Raw genomic sequence first — 18,135 nt, 5'->3', positions numbered from 1 at the left:
ACATACACACGATAAAATTCGCTCTTAGGAAAGTGTACAATTCAATGGTTTTAGCACATTCACAAAGTGGTGAAGCCATCATCTTTCCCTAATGCCACACTGTTTTCATCACCCTCCAGAGCTCCGTATCCATTAGCCAGCCTTAGGGATCACTTTCCATCTCATTCTGTCTCTGTACCTTGACATCTTTCGTCTGCTTTCTGGCTCTAAGTTTTTCCTGTGGCTTTCAAGATACCTCCTATAAGTGGAATAATAAAATATGTATCCTTTTGTATGTGGTTTCTTTCACTTAGCATATTGGGTTGAAAATTAACCATGTGTAGTATGAGTCAATACTTTAAGTGTTTATGTCTGAATAATATTATATCACTTAGATATAGCAAGTTTTGTTTATACATTTTCCAGGGAAAGGACATTAGAATTATTTCTACTTCTTGGACCTTTTGGTTAGTGTGAATAATGCTGTTTTGTGATAGACCGGTAAGTTAATATGAGAAGCAACCGATTAAATATCTATATCCCCAACAAAGATTTTATTTTTATTTCAAATACTTAACCGTGAACAACCATTGACAAATGATAACTGCTTCTTCCTTTTGGGACTCATAGCAGAAGGACAAATAAAGGTCCACAGCTAAGGAATATCATACTGTTTAAACAGAAACATGTACCAACTTGCTTGTGGTATGTCATCTGAACTTTTTTTCACAGGTTTAGTTATTTTCCTAAGTTTTTATGTGCAGAGTAGCATTTCATAAATTTGGAGCTTAAGGCTTGTTATTGGAATAAAATAAATTGTGTTTATATCACTCACTGAACAAGTAGTCACGTGCCATGTTGATGTAATTCTTCAGGGTGTGTTTTCTGTTACTGGGTACCACCTTGCTTCTTCAGGGTCGGCCAGTATCTTCCATGTGTGACCTTACAGGGCCTAGAACATGCCTTGTGCACACAGCATCTTGGAAGACAAAGTCTAGTTTCTTGGCAGCTCTCAGTGACTTGATATGTGATTTAGCATTCATTAGTATAATGATTTGGCTAAAAAGACCAGGAGAATCCTTAAGTACAAGTGAGTTTTCTGACCAAATGGTAATAAAAAAAATATACAGGTAAGAAGATAGTAATTGAGACAGGTCAATTATTTATAGCTCAGTTGGTGAGTATCCCAAAAGTTGTACTCCAGCAATGATTGCAAAGGTTCAGCTAAATCATTCAGGTTCTTAAGTTACCAGATCATGACTCAGAAAGGTGGAACGAGGTTCATATTTAATGTCATGATAATAGTGCTTTTTGGAAGTTTCCATAATAACCAGGTTTTGGTAGCAACAACGTCCATGACAAAACAGCCAACTAAATACAAAGTTTGTTTATTTATTTATTTTTTTGAGAAATAAACTGCTCAAGAATTGGGGTGAATGCATTATTCCCCTGTCTTCTAGCATTGTATAGAACAGCAAGGGAGAATTGGTGACCCAGAAGATGTAAGCTGTGACATATGTAAGTACTTTACTACAAGAGTATAGATTTAAATGAAGAACTGAGGAACTTATACAGAAACAGTAGGTGAAAACACTTAATTTTGCTGAGCTTATTGGATAATCAACACATAGCAGGCTTAGTACCTCTGTGCTTCCTTTTTCTAGTACCTAAAGATGCTATTTACCTTTAGATGATTAGTTATTTTTAAAAAGTATCCCTTGCAATTCTTCCACTGATCTTGTAGGAAGCTCCCAATTAATGGTTTTAAATATTTGTTATTTAAAAGATGCATGTAAAAACAAAATCCCTGTGTCATTCCTGTAGCTGATCCACAATCATATTTGAAAAGAAAGGAGAGATTTAGATCCCACTGTGATTCATTTTTACCATTTCTTTAAAGATCATTCTGCAACCAGATCCACATTATTCCATATCTCAACAATATGTTTTCAGAGTTTTCTAAAATCAGCCTCGTAACATTTAAAGATGCAGCGCACACATCACAAACAGAAACCTGGGCTTTCAGATCATTTTCTAAACGTGCCTTTACAATACAGAGGACATTGACTAAGCTAATGGGTTGATTTGAAAAGATGATAAAATCAACAACAGCAACAAGCTGATTAATTTGTGATTTGGCAGAAAGAAGCATTCCAAAAGGTCTGCTTTAAACTCACTGTCATCTTTAACTTGAAGAGTAATTTCTGGAAAGATAGTGAGAAGGGATTTTTATGGAAGGCTCATCCTGACCTGCCTTAGGCTCTGGGCATAAAGTTTGCAATCCTTGTTAACAATACTGAGTCAAAGAGCCTAATTATCTTCATTCTAGCTGTGCATTTTCCTAGGAGTTTAAATTACCAAATAATGTAAACTTAATTAACAGCAAGTAAGTGACTCTCCCTGTGCACCCAGATCGTAGGTACAGCAAAGGGCCAGGTCTCGGTGCAGTTTTGAGACACTGACCCATCTCACTCCGCCTCTCCCCTCCCTACTTGGTCTCCATCACCCGCTCCCAATCTACTGTGTTTCACTTGCTGGAGCTTCCTTTCGTGGTCACCGCATCCTCCTACGAACCCAGTAAGGAAGACACCATGACTATTTTTAGATGATAAAACAGAGACTCAGAAGGAACCTCTGGCAACTTGAAGGTCACAAAGCTAAAAGGCAGTTTCACACAGTGCAAGGCGAGCTCTCTGCTTCCCTGGCCCCTAACACCATGAGACACCTCATATGCTGTGGCATCACAGAGTGAAAAAGATCTTTAGTTTGACATCTGCGACAGAGACACTATTTCCTTTTTTAAAGCCTGACCTCATTAAATGTTGATTTTTTTTTTTTGAACTATCAGCTATCACAGCCAGCCCCACTGGTTCTTACTCATCTACCAGCCAAGTCTCTAAAATGCTCAGGTGGAGCTGACAGGAGGCCATTAGCCTTTCTTCCTCCTTCCTAAGGACACATTCTAGAAGCTAATGGAAGCCTACATTAGCACAACAGCTAACAGGGAGAGAAGAGAAGGATGTAGTTTCTCCTTCATTCCTTCACCTCTCTTCTCAGATGCTCGGGTCCTATGGACCCCTTCCACCCGGAAAGGGGAAAAACAGGACATAGTAAGCCAGTATGAAATCCTAAATTCACTCGAAATGTCCATTAAGACAGGCGAATGCTCTCAAATGATCAACTTAATGATTATGAATGGGATTCCCCATTTTCTTTAAATTAACATTTTCTGTTGCCAGGCAGAAAACCATTCCCAACTTTATCTCCTATTATCACGTGTTCAAGAATTTTGAATAGTCACCCTTGATTTGGGTATCCTAAAAAGAAGTACACACGAATACCCCTCATCCAGAGAAAACCCCTTCTGCCCCCATGACTCTTGGTTCTTGGCAACTATGGTTATATGAATGTTATGTCTGTGGTTTCTATTTTATGGCCAATTTGTAAAAGTGAAGGGAGTTCCAAAATGTGTCACTGTGAGAATTATGTATTTATGGACGTTGTCTGCCTTGTCAGTTCTGCAAATGCCACAAATCCTCAAGGGCAGACAGGCTTGAACAGAGCATGCCAAATAAACAGAAGTCTCCAGAATGTGAGCGCAACGGTAATCACCACCAGATGACGTCCATGCTTTCCAGAGCTTAGCCATGACTTGAACTGGGGAGGGCAGAAAGAGACTTTCTAGGTAAAAAGCAAACTTGGTCTGGACCAAGACCTTCAACGTTTATAAGTCACTCTGGGGATGGGTCTTTTTGGAAGAATTAACTTTAATGCTACTTTTGAGTCTTTGCAAAATGATATCTAGTAGAGTTGGTAACAATAAGTGGCTCCCAAAGGTATAGGCGAGTTACCTACAGATCTTTAAAAAGTGCAGAGGGCTGGGCCTAAGAACTCTCAGATCAGCTGATCAACAGGAAGGCATAAGATCAACAGGAAGTGTAGGAGGAGGGTGGGGTCCAGTTCTAAGAACCCCTTCGGTTGCTACAAAGACTTGTTACTGTAGAGGACGCCTCGTTTTCTGTGTTAAGGGTTGAACAGTTCCATGCTGTCTCCGCAGGGTTGAAGGTAGGAGGGAAGGTCATCTGCTGGCAGCTGAGGGGCCTGCTGGAGGGGGTCTGGGTCAAAGCTACTGCTCTGTCTTCCTGAAGTGCCAATGGTCCCACAGTTAAAGGTCACCTTGAGCCTGACAAACTGCCTACTTAGCCATCATGGGCAGGTTAGCTGAGTGGGCAGGTTAACTGCAATTTACACTAAACACTGTCAATACATGGACTCAGTGCTAATGGTTTTCTTTGGTGAATTGAAATACCCATTGTGATTTCATAGCACCTCCATTTCATGGTCATTCAAGTCAAGGGAAGGCCAGGGCTTAGAAGGCCTGCCCTCAGGCCAGGGCTTAGAAGGCCTGCAGGCACAGCTTCTGTCACTTCAGGCAGCTCAAATCCATTCGGTGACTTTTGAGGTTTCCCAGGACACGGGGGTGCTAGAGGCTTGTCACCTCACCCTGTTGAGCCTCGATTCCTCATCAGTAAAAGGGAGGACTGGATTATAGGTCTGTAAGTGTTTTTTTCTGGAGTTACTCAGTGACTCACCTTAGGCTATTATTGTTAGCAAGCTAAAACCTGGAGATAGCTTAAAAATTAAGACTAAACATTTACATACTTCCCTGTCAAACACATGCATACAAGAAATAGAAAGGTGTGTGACTGTTGAAGCTCAAGCTTCAGGGGAGTGTAGGCATTTCTGCATGTGCTCCATCCCTCTGGGCTGGTCACGAAATAAACCTACCTTTATGTTCTACCTGTGTTTCTCTTCCTTTCCATAGTTGCAGTCACTTTAAATACCCTGTGCCTTTTTTCGGAAGGCTTTTAAAATTTTATTTATGCACACAAGAACTGGATTATAAATCAGAGTTGTGTGTGTTTTGGGGTGGGGGTGGGGATTGAGAAGATTCATCAGAGACAGAGTGGGGAACAGAGCAGGCAGAACTACTGAAATACACTGCTGAGGGGAGCAGGGCTGAGACAGGAGAGGTCTGCTGTGTCATGTGGGTCAGCTCCCTGGCCTGGGATAGAACTCAGGCTCAATGGCTGTAGATAGCTTGATTGTGCTGAGACTTAACCCCTTGGCCACCAGGAAGACCCACTGTTCCTTTTTTAACATCACCATCAAGCACCAAGTCTGCATGGGCTTCAGCCTCCCAGCACTGCTTTTTAGAACCCAGTGGGAATTCTCATTGGCTCCTGCCTATCAAGCTATTGCAGGTTTTCTGAAAGATGTATCTCTGCTCTCTAATTGGGCACCTCTCCAGGTAGGGGATCCTCCAGGACCCACATAGGGGCTGTCTTTTCCATCAATGCCACGGTTCCTGAAGAGAAAGCTATTCTACCCACCACTCTCAGATGGCAGCCCTGTATCCTCATTATTTATAGCCATTTCTCTCAGAAGCCTGATCAAATATGAACCTTAATCTTTCCCCATTTCCCCTGCTCCTCCCTGAGACAGTTCCATGTCTAATGTCACCGACAGAAAAACAAATAGCTATACATCCATTACAAGCCCATCTACACTATTACATGTATAGCAGATAATTAATAAATATCTATTAAAAAGACAGACCGTTGGGCTAACAATACTATTAAATGTGGCTCTAGAACCAATACCGTCATACTTGTTATTTGAAAGGATGCTCTTTTGATTGTCTTCTAAAATTATAAGGAGAGTCTATCACTTTTCCCTCACCACTCAGATTTGCTATATCATGTAAGAAGTATGGAATAAAAGTATGGTGAGTGGAGAAGTTACCAGGGTTGGAAGTCAGGAAACGATTTGCCCTTTGGCCAAACTAGCTGAGTGCCTTTCAACACATGACCTTGAAAAAACTTCTTTGGGCCAAAGTTTCCTCAAGTGTAAAATGGGGTTACTGAATCCTGTGACTTCAAGGCTCCTTCTTGTTCACACCCCATAATGTTAAGGCAGGGTTGTATAACACTTACAAATGTTCATGGAGTTATCTGAATGGCATCCTGCACTCGAATATTTATTCCATTCTGGCCTATCTAATGTCCTTATCTCCATAATGTACATCATAATGCTATTCTCAGAAATGTAATACACTGCACACTGTAACGAAATCCCCACACAAAGAAGCAATTTTCACAAGGAGCCAAAAGTAATTTTTGGATGTGATGATTAAACTCTCATAGCTGGAACTTTGAAGTATTCGTCAGGAAAAAAATGACTTTTGGTTTGATTAAAAACTCAAATTTCAGGTGACCTTGGGTGAAATGTTATCAGTGCCAAACACAAGATGAGTTTCAAACTTCAAATTGACAACTTCAAAAAAAACACACATATAAAGAAAAGACAGATCCATTTTAACTCTACAACATTCTTTTTGCTTCTTTTTCCTGGTAAGTATACCAATCATGGACAAGAAGGAGTTCATGGGGCCTTTCCTGGTGGCATGGCAGGTTGGAACACTGCACTGCAAAACCAAGCCAAGTGAAGCCAAGATGTTGCCACTTCAGTGCGAGTTTGATCCCCAGACTGGAGGTGACCCACATGGCGTGTCACACTCGCCTGTGCCCCGCTACCCCCCTCAGCATTGGACTTCATCGATCTGCCTGTTTTGCTCCTCACTGTTTCTCTGGTGAATCCTCTCGCCCCTGCACCTCTGGCCTGTACCCCATTTCTGTATGCATAAATAAGTAAAATCTTAAAAAAAAAGAAAAGTAGTTCATAAACTGGGTAGCTCATTCCTATAGCATGTTAGCTCCTCAAACCCTAGCCTCAGTTTAACAGATAGAAAGCTGAGCCCATGAAGTACTCACTTGTTTAACAGCAAAGAGAAATAAAGTCCACATCTGTGAGTGAAACATGAGCAGAAGAGAAGGACACAAACATTTGAGAGGCTAAGTCATCCTGATGGACAGTACAGTGTTGTATGGGACGTGGTTTTGCTTCAACAAGCATATAGTAGTCAACCAGACTTACACTCAGGACTCTGTCCACTCTTCCAAAAGCCCTTTAAACTTCTACAGATTTTATAAGTGAAATGCAGAAACCGCATATGAATTTGGGACGCCAGTGTTTAACTCTCATCCTCCTGTGTATGCGTGTATACATGTGTGTTTTTGCCTTATACCTTTTGTTGAATCACAAATGTTAAGTCCTACTGATGTAGTAAAGCTGAACCAATTCTACCATTTCTGGCACTATTTTACAGGCTATGTACCTACTGATCCAAAAGTCCTTATTAAATAGGCCTCTGGGAATGAGAGTTGCAGATTTCCCAGGAAGAACAGAGGAGAACTTATGTTCCTCAAATCAGTTTTAGGGATAGAGTTGTTCCATTTCTATTATTCATCAATTTAGTTGACTTTTTACATTAATTTTGGACCAGGATATGGAATTATGCAGATGTCTTTAGGTAGATAATCTTTCCACCAGATCCCCGTACTTAGTTTAACTCCCCATCTAGCTCTGTGACACATTCTTCTTAATCACACACATCTCCAAATAAAACACATACATACTTTAGTTTATACATACTTTGAAGATTTACGAGACTGCTCTGATGTTAAGTTTTTTTTTTCTTTTTTAAAGTTAACTTATATGCTGAGTCCAACCTAAAATCTCATTTATTATAATGCCATGGAGAGAACTGTTGATTATTGACTGTTTCATAATTTATAGCAGGTATTGTTGGCATTGACCAATCATTCTATTTAAAACAGTCTCCTCCAGATGTTGGGGCGGGGGGGGGAGTCAATCACTCTCATTATGAACACAAGAGAAGACTATTCATTGTAAATAGCAAAAAGCTAGAGGAATAGTCGTGTTGGTTGCCAAATCTCCTAGCTTTCATCAAAGTACTGAGTAGAGATTTTTAAGATCAAGGGCTTAGATTCACTGACATTTATGAACTATGTTATTATTGTCCATTTAAAACATCCAAATCAAATTTTAGTTTCTTGAGTGTGAATGTATTGCAAGAAACGTATTCTTGGATCTAAATGATCGTTGTTTAAACTGAGGTTTGTATAATGTAACCCACAATGTGAAACAGTATGGCAGGCTGGCACAGTAATTTCCCCTTATAATCCCAACTCCCTACATCCATGTAGAACATGACCTTGGGCTGATAACACAACTTGCTTTGGCCAGAAGATCACTGGCAAACACAACGTGAGCAGAGGCTTGGAAAGAGCTTACACATTGGCTCTTGCCTCTGACACTTCCATCTACAGTATGAAGTCCAGCTGCTCTCCAGGAGGGAGAGACCCTCTGTGAGTGAATTCTGCAAACAATTACTGAGGCTTCATTGAGGGCCAGTCGAATGGTGAGCAGCAAGAAATTAATTGATTACTGTGATGATCTCCCTGTCAATTATTAGACTTTAAATTCCATAACTGTAGGGCTCCTCTGTTTTTCCTTTCTATAGCAGCTTCAGTTCCTTGCTCAGTGCCTGGCACATAGTAAATACTCAATAAAGAGCTGCTAAGTGAGTGACTATGGCAAAGGCTATGACTGGTTTCTTACCTGTATGATCTCGTAATCTATCACGATTGGAACCAAACACAGACACTGTTTGCTCTGATACCATATGTCAAGTATATATCCCATTAAAGATATGGACACTGGGGTATAAGTTCAGAGAGAAGGGATGATGAAGGTGGCTGGGGAATTCAGGGATGGTTTCACAGAGAACTTGATATTTGAGCTTGAGCTTGGTCTTGCTATCTCCAGAAATAGCTCAGCCTCAATCCAGTCATTCGCCTTTTGCCAAAGTTCATCTACCCAATTCTTGCTTTTAATAAGAAATGTTCTAGTCCTCCATGCTTGAATTGGCTGTGTAAGTTGGCTTCATGGCATGTTTCATATTCATGAGTATTGTGTTTCATGAAATATGCTATGCAAAATTCATCAGCTCTCTGGGCAGGTGTTGGCTCCTAGGACCCTAGGTTAAAGACGGGGCAAAAAAAATAATAATAATAAATAAATAAAAAAAAATGAGGAGCTGCAGCATCTAAGAACAGCTGACTTAAACGTGGCTAAAGAATGTCCATAATTGCTTCATGTCATATATCCATATAGCAACAAAGCTGCTTTTGTGTGTAGAACAGAAAGCAAAAGGGAAATAGATTTGTTTACAACGACACAAGTAAATGGAAAATATATTTTACTTTAAAAACACAAGTCTCAGGTATGGACGTTTTAAGATTCATGCTATATTTTCATTCCATCTTGCTGTGCCATCCTAAGTATGTCACGTTCTCCTCAGACTAGCTTTCCTCATGCTGCACAGTCACTGCTGCAACTCCAGCCACCACACGCAGGGTCACCAAGTCCCAGGAAAGAAGATACCATCTTTCTTAAATATGTCCCTTAAGAGGAAAACCTAACCTAGAATGTCCTAAAAAAAATGTTCCCTCATGACTCCTGGGCTAGGTCAAAGCTGCCAGTCCATATCTCAAGAAACCATTAGCAAAGAAAATAGACAACGATCATAGGCATAAGTTAATCAGGCGAAGATTAAACTGTGGCTAAGATTACCTCACCTAAAGTCAGATTCTGCTAAAGAGGCAGCGATTATGGAGAAATGGGTAGGTAGGTGGTAAGCAACCAGTGGGGTCTCCCAAACTAGTATTCAGAAACTCTATTCTTGAGTTTTCAAGCAACCATTGATGAAAACCCAACCCCCTACTGCAGAGAAGAGAATAAGCAACCGACAGAGAACATTTTTCAATAACAAGTGTCTAATTCTTACTGGCTGCATGGCACCCGGAGACCACAGCTTCCCCCACTAAGCAGAGATTTGCTGATAACTGGAGAAAAACGAGGAAATGTATTTTCTTTCTACATAAAATAATACTGCTTCTCTACCACACACTGAAATGAGATGTAGAATTAGCAACAAAGGTGAACTTGAGCTGGAAGATTAACTCCAAATGAGAAACTAGAATTCATAAGCTATTTTTAGCTTCCGATGATAATAAGATATTTAAATTGCTCTCAGATAAGAAATGTCATACTGCCTACGTGACGGAGACTTCTTACAACTTTTTCATAAGTGAATTAATTTTTAGCAAGTGTGACATGTAAGAGACCCAATCCTCCTTTATGGAGCTGATCCTTCTCCACAGTCTCTGCTGGCTGGTTTCTAATTGTTTTTATTCATTACTTGGTACTGGGTAAACAATTTTTTCAGCAATTTCCACCATCATATATGAAGGATCCCATTTCCAGGGGAATTACTGTCACACACACTAAGTTAAGGAGATCATTATTCTTCAAAGTATTTTTTAAACTGGCATAAAATTTGCCCTCGGAATTTTACTAGCGAGTAGGAAGAGGAAAAGAGGAAGGATTGCAGAAGAACAGCTACCTTTGTAGCTAACAATTATCCCAAGTTAAGCTTGAATAACTAAGAAAAAATAGGAGAATTTATGTTAAGACAGATAAATGTGGCACATTTAAGGAAAAGGAGAGTCTGGAGTGAGAGAATAAGTCACAGATAAAATGGAAAGGTCCACTGATTCTTGAATTGGGTGGGGCAATCCAGTCTTTGCAGCTAGATGACCATGGCCGTGCAGGGTCTCATCACACACCAGTGACAAATACCTTCTGTCCAGGCCCTGATCATGGTCTATATTCTTAAACAAAGAACCACTCAATTCTACCAACAGGCTGGTTGAAAGACATGATGTGGAAGGAAAACTGTCTGAAGGACAGAGAACCCATCCATTTTTCTGTATATTCCAGATCTGGGCCATCACAGAACTGTCTACTGAGATATAATTTCTTGACCCAATCTAAAGTAGCTTTGACCAAGTGCCACTTTGACCTGTCATGAGTGGTCAGCAAGGGACACTCTTCATACATCACACAATCCAGTTATGTGCTTGTGATGGGGATACATTAATTGCACTTTCTTTTTTCTCATTTTTACTCAGGGCTCATATTTACTGGCAACTTACATGCAGTTCATCATCCTTAGTTTAAAAAACAACCCAGTACCGGGCCCTCCCTGGTGGCACAGAGGGTTAAAGCACTGCACTGAGAAGCTAAAGCCACTTCCGCATGAGTTCGATTCCCACCTGCCCCGGAGGAGACCACATGGCGTGGCAGACCTCTCCTGACCCGCCCGCTGCTCCCCTCAGCAGTGTACTTCGTCGATCTGCCTGTTCTGCTCCCCACTCTGTCTCTGGTGAAGCTTCTCACCACCCCTGTACCTCTGGCCTGTACCCCAGTTCTGTATATACAAATAAAATAAATCTTAAAAAAAAAAAAAACCCAGTACCATACAAAATCAGCAAATACTTCTGCATCATAGATTAAAAAAAAAAAACTGACAATGAGGAGGAATAAATTTGTTCACAGTTAATTGAGAGTAGTGATGAACAGCATCAAGCCATATAGCTCATGCTCCTTACGCCACTATTCTAGATGAAACACCAATATACTTCTGCTCCATGGAAATGAGAAATACAGAGTCACATATGGCCCTATTGTCACTGGCTACCAGGAAATTAGAAAAAGGCTGTTTCGCTACAGCAAATTTAGGGAACTTACGTCTTTCTACTACAATTTTATTTCAATTTGCATTTTCCATGCCTCTAATCTGCTTTCATTTCTGTTTCATCATTTTATTTTATGTTTTCTACAAATGGCCTGAAATTGTTAAAACAATGAACAAAATATTAAATAAATCCGCCCAAAAGCTCCCACAGAAAATGCATTCCCATCATCTTATTGCCCGTTAAAACATCAGCTTGTGAGTTATTTTCTTTGCCTACAGTCTTATCTACAAGCTTATGGCAGACTAATTGCAAGACTGACTCTGTGTACAGAGTTTATGACGATTAGCAATTGTACTCATTTTTTGTTCTTGGACCAGTCTCTCCGTTTTCTTCCAGGGCTTCGCCACCCTCCCACCCCTTCTCTGCTGAGTCCACGGTGTGTGTGTACATGTTTGTGGTTTGTTGTAGTAACACTGATTTAAAAATACTGTTTCAGGATGGGTGTCCGCACTGGGCTGGTCAGTCAACCAGTATCATCCACCCACAGAACATCAGTGAATAGCTAATATCTGAGCACACAATTATGTATGTATGTCCAAATGTGTCCAGGCAATGCCTCAGGATTTTATATGCCTACTTATGGTCAAACTCTTTTTTTCTATCATAATTTCTGAGTGGGAAGTTTTAGGCCTGGGGCCTTTGACAAGCCACATAATCGCCAAAGTAGGACCTGCTTAGAAATTAGGCTGCACAAGTCCCAGGCGAGAAAAACAGATCAGAGTTAATGATAGGTTGGAGTTCTTGCACCTCATCATACCTGATCGAAACATGTCAGTTTTTGGTAAATATATTGCCCCTCCCTAAAAGACAGCCCCACAGGTGAGCAAGCAGTTGCAATAATAATTTTGTAAACACAAATTTTATTCAAAGCTATATCTATACTATTTTTGTATCATTAGTTACTTTATCTCCAGTCTAGTTTCCTTTAATATACAAAACCAGTTTGTTTTTTCAAACCTAGCTATGACAAGCCACATAAAATATTTTGAAACGATGACTGTGTGGTCGATTCTGCCTGTTGCCTTTCTACTCTTTATTTTTTCTATCATCCCAATAGAATCAGAATTTCATTTCAGGTAACCACAAGCCCAGTTAGAAGTATCTGCCTTCTTAGATTAATTTGAATCTAAGTTGCAGGTGACCAGGTCATCAATAGCTGATCATTCATTCACTGAATGGATAAGACATAAATGTGTATTGCTGACTTGGCATTTAAGAAATCACTTAACAGTGTTGCCCTGATAGTCAATTCCTTCACTTAACAGTGTTGCCCTGATAGTCAATTCCTTCCTCTTTCCTGGAAGACAGACACGATGCCTAAGGAGACAGCAGCCCTCTTATGAATATGAGGAAAGAAGCATGAGGATGAACCCGCACACTCAGATATAAAGAAGCTCATGACAGGAAAGAAGACTTCCTCTTTCCTGGAACACAGACACGATGCCTAAGGAGACAGCAGCCCTCTTATGAATATGAGGAAAGAAGCATGAGGATGAACCCGCACACTCAGATATAAAGAAGCTCATGACAGGAAAGAAGACTTCCTCTTTCCTGGAACACAGACACGATGCCTTAGGAGACAGCAGCCCTCTTATGAGTATGAGGAAAGAAGCATGAGGATGAACCCGCACACTCAGATATAAAAAAGCTCATGACAGGAAAGAAGAAAAGAGAGAGACACCAGTGTTCTCACAGTGTTGTACTATCCCTGAATGCTGACTGAGTGAAACACACCTCTACCCACTCAAGCCACTCTGGTGAAGCTTCTGTGTTAATTCCTATCAAAAGCATCTCTAACCCACCTTCCCTTTTTTCATATTTTGATGATCTTATTAATGAAATATAAATGACCACCAGTATTCTTACCTTCAATCAAAAGCAGTTAACGTGAAAAAGAACCCAAGGTCTCAGGCCACTCCCTAGGGTCCGAGCACAATGACACTGGGCGAGCAGCACCAGTCACTTAAAAATGGGCCCTCCCTAGTGGCGCAACAGGTTAGGATGCAGCTGTGCAACAGAGCCATAGCTGCTTCAATGCAAGTTCGATCCCCAGCCCTGGAGGTGACCCACAAGGCGCGGCAGACCTCTCCTGACCCGCCTGCTCCTCCCCTCAGCAGTGTACTTTATCGATCTGCCTGTTCTGCTCCCCACTCTGTCTCTGGTGAAGCCTCTCATTGCCCCTGCACCTCTGGCTTGTACCCCAGCTCTGTATGCATAAATAAATCAATCTTTAAAAAAAAATTCTCTAGCTATGATCAAAATATGTCATCAGAAAGTTCTCTGCTTTCTTTCTTCAGGCACTTTTACTTTATAAGTCCCTCACTCAACACGGTGCTTCTTTTCTTTGGCAGTTTATAAAATATTTATGGTTGGACGTCAAAGGAAGCTGGATAAACATCATCTGGACCAGCAGCTTGTCAAACTCAACTCGCCATGGCATTTTTAATTTGCTTGTTTATGGTAAAGACTTTTTTCTGAAGATGCATTAAGGCTTACTTTAAAAACACTAATTTGCTCAGAAACACAACTAATGAGTTCGGCCTGCAGGCCCCTTTCTCCCCAGTTTCAATTGGGGTGCATTTGGTATGTATTCTACATACTTACACCTGGGAACTTATGTGGTCAATAAACAACTTCTGACCCAGTTCTGTGAGTTGTTCTCAAGGCCAAACTATATTCCCAATCCATCATGGGGAGTGAGTTCATCCAGAGACTCACATGCATCCAAGGATGGAAATGCAATTCTATTTTTCAGAAATTTATAAACAATTCCTTTGATGTTGCAGAGGAGTCAGGCTTGGTCAGCTTAGGCATAAATGGTTTGGAACAGTAACCTGGAAATCTTTCTCTTCCCCCTACACTGGTCAAGATGTTGGCAAGTGACTGCATATTGAAAACCTTAAAAACAAAACAAAACAAAACAAAACAAAAACTATAACCTATTATTATTTCTTTTTCTTTCTTTCAGTAAAAAGTTAACAAATCATCATGAATTGCAAATCCTTCATTTGCAGAGGTCACTGTCTTTAATTTTTTTTTCCTTATCTACTAACAGTATCTGTTTCTGGGGCCTCTCTAGTGGCACAAGGGGTTAAAGTGCAGCACTATGAAGATATCTGCAGTCACTGTAGCATGGGTTCGATCCCCAGCCAGGGAGCTGACCCACATGGCACAGCAGACCTCTCGTCTTGCCCGTTGCTCCCCTCAGTAGTGGAGTTCAGCACAGCTGCCTGTTCTGCTCTCTCTGATGAATCCTCTCATCCCTGCACTTTGGACCTACACCCCAGTTCTTGTATGCATAAATAAATAACTCTTAAAAAAGAAAAAACTGAAGCCTGTATCCAATTTCACCAGGATTTGTGAACTGTGCAATTCAGGCTCCTGGAAGCCCCGCACATCTGTTCCTTGGACATGTGGCTTCCTGCTTGTGTCTTGTATCTTTCCATCAGAGGGTCCACCTGGTTTTTCTTTAGGGGACAAGCAATCAGTGTGCAAATCAATCTCTCTCTGTCTCATAAACACAGGGCTCCAGTTCATAGAAATAAATCTTAAAATCAAGTTTAGTAGGCAGAACCCAAAATATGGAGGCCAATGATGTCAACATAGCTTGTCTGGCTAATTCCACAAGACTTCAGTGAAAGCCGGAGGGCAAACACAAACATCTGTTTGGCAGAAGAATTCAACACCAGCCTGAAGAGTAGAATAATAAGAGGAGACTTAAGAAATTCTCTTCACATGCCCCAGAGTGATAAAATCACACAGGCAGAATCACACCTGGTCCTTTTATTTAGACTCGTGGAAACACTACCTTCTCTCTGCCCTGAGCTCTCCCAGCGCAAATCTGGATTCACTCCTCCGGCTGCAAGAATGCACATCACTTCTTGCTGGGAGAGGTACAGGGGCTTCTGGCTGTGAGCCTGCTACCCCAGGCCAGTCTTCCTCTTAGAAGGGGAGTTGTGAATTATGAAATGAGTGACTGGGAAGTCCACCCTGCGTGTTGGCCAAGGGCAGAAGCAGAGTGGCTGCGCTCACTTACTCACGGACGGCTTCCTTCATACTTGGGGTAAAAGTGGAGCTAAAGGGATTCAGCTAAAATGTGGCACAGACGAAGTAGCCCAAACTGAAGGCCAGGCTCTTCTCACACCAGGACTCTGGCAAAATTGTGAAGTTGGCAAAAGTGATTTTCATTGCCCCCTTTTTTCTCCTCCTCCCCCTATTTTTTCTCTGAATTAACACTTACCAGCTTTCCATTATGCACCCGGGGGTTGAAGGGTGAAGGAGTAGTCCTGCAGGGGATTCTGTGGGGAAGGGCACAGGTTCTGGGGACAAGTGTAAGGCCGTCTAGCCCTGGAGGAGGGGCAGGGAAGAGGAACTGACTGCAGAGAAGGGTGACAGCAGGGAGCAGTTAACTTTCACTGCAAAGGGCCAGAGAGAAAGTACTTTGGGAGATATTTTAGGCCATAGAGAGTCTATTTTCTGTGTTACACATTCCTCTTTATTTCACAACCCTTTAAAAATGTGCAGACCATACTCAGTCTGTGGGGGGGTTAACATCAGGGTAATTTTGGGGCCCTCCCTGGTGGTGCAATGGTTAAGGCACAGCACAGTGAAGCTATCTGCAGCCACTGCAGCATGTGTTCGGTCCCCAGCCTGAGAGGTGACCCACATGGCTCAGCAGACCTCTCCTATCTAGCCCACTGCTCCCCTCAGCAGTGTACTTCATCTATCTGACTGTTCTGCTCCCCACTTTGTCTCTGGTGAATCCTCTCACCCTTCCCCCATACCTCTGGCCTATACCCCAGTTCTGTATGCATAAATAAATAAATCTTAAAAAAAAAAGAAACAAATAATATCAGGTTAATTTTGTCCCTAACCATAGTGTGCTGATGTCTTCTAGAGGAAGACATATCATATCTTCTGTGCTGAGTCCCTAGGGATGAAACATTAAATAAACTACTATTTAATAAGAATTCTGATTTGTCAGGTTCTGGACTTGTTGCTTTATAAAGTCCATTTCATTTAATAATCACAGCTCTGTAAAAGTATTCTCTTATCACCATTTACTAATGAGGAGAATGAGGCCTTTATATCACTGGCCTAAAGTCACCACCCCCAGGGCCAGTTGAAATTAGACGCAACATTTATCAGGCTTCAAAATGACCAAGTGTGGTATGTAAGGTCATGCTCTGGAAAAAAAAAAAAACACCTGCAGAAGGGGTGTAAGGGACCGAAACCCAGCCACTGGCTGAGCCCCCAGCCTGAGTAAGTACCTGTGCAACCCACGGATGGGACACACCACTTTTCTTTGCACCAAGGCAACACCTCATCACCTCGTCACTCAGCCATGCACTTGGTGGGAGTTAAGGGGTGTGGGGGTGCTTATTTGCAACCATTCCAAAGTCAATCATATCTAAGTTTAATCAGAAAGGGACACTGGGTTTTTGCCTGGATCCCTGAAATACAGAGCATGCCAATAGTAAAAACATATGGTGTGACTATGAGGCACCACTTCACACCCACTAGAATGGCTACAATCAGTAAAATGGACACTAACAAGTGTTGGCCAGGATGCACAGACTTTGGAACTCTCACACATTGTTGGCAGGATGTGAAAGGGTGCGGTCCTTGTTCAGCAGTTCTCCAAAAAGTTAAAACATAAAGTTTTTATATGACCTTGAAATTCCATGCCAAGACATGTTCCACAAAATCTTGTATGTGAACGTTCAGAGCAGAATTATTCGTGATGGCCCCAGAAACAATGTATTGTCCATGAAATGACTATTAGGTGGACAGAATTAGCTACAGCCCAACAACAGCATGAGAAAGTATTCACCAGCATAAAGGAATGACGCTCTCACATGAGCTACACATGGTTAAAGCTTGAAGATGCTAAGAAAAGGAAGTTTGATGCCAAGGTCACCTGCTATATGATTCCATTTATACAAAACAGGTGAAAGTTGAGAAAGTGGAAGAAGATTGGTGGCTTCCAGGAGGGGGGCAGAGGACAGTGACAATGTGTCAGCATTTCTTTGTGGGGAGGGGGGTGATGAAATGTTCTGAAAATGGACAGTGGTGATGGCTGCATAATTAAATTGAATTGCTGCTGGGAAAATGGAGTAGCTCAGGCTGTTTTTTGTTACAAGCTGTGGTTTTGCTTTCCTTCCAAGTTTTGTTGCTCACAGGTGATAATGCGCTATTGCAAACAGTGCCTGGGAACGCGAGCACAGGGCACACACCTATGGTTGCAGACCATGGGCTGAGAAGCGAGAGAACACAGGCATGCACATAACTAAATATGGATTTCCAGGCTGAAAAGAGGAGAGACTAAGAGGAGAGACAGAGAAAAGCAAGAGAGACATTGGGTGGTGGGTAGCTGAGAGGCTCTGCTGCTACCTGCCTACCTGCCTCCCAGCCTTCCAGCTGCCCTATCTGCCTGCTGCCCAGTCTCCCAGCTTCCCAGCCTCCCAGCCTCCCTGTCTCCCTGTCTCCCAGCTTCCCAGCCTCCCTGTCTCCCTGTCTCCCAGCCTCCCTGCCTCCCAGTCTCCCAGTTTCCCAGCCTCCCAACCTCCCT

At 41.8% G+C, this 18,135-nt stretch overlaps 1 protein-coding gene across 1 annotated transcript in view; it reads right to left on the bottom strand.

Annotated features, from left to right (window-relative positions):
• The window catches only part of UST (uronyl-2-sulfotransferase), a 172,934-nt gene that overhangs the window by 118,285 nt on the left and 36,514 nt on the right, over positions 1-18,135 (bottom strand). The gene's annotated exons all lie outside the window — the stretch shown is intronic.

The sequence above is a fragment of the Condylura cristata genome, unplaced genomic scaffold (assembly GCF_000260355.1).
Source record: "Condylura cristata isolate star-nosed mole 26May11 unplaced genomic scaffold, ConCri1.0 scaffold00001, whole genome shotgun sequence".
Classification (NCBI taxonomy): domain Eukaryota; kingdom Metazoa; phylum Chordata; class Mammalia; order Eulipotyphla; family Talpidae; genus Condylura; species Condylura cristata.
Note: the sequence above shows the minus strand (reverse complement) of the source record. Positions and strands in the feature narration are given on the sequence as shown.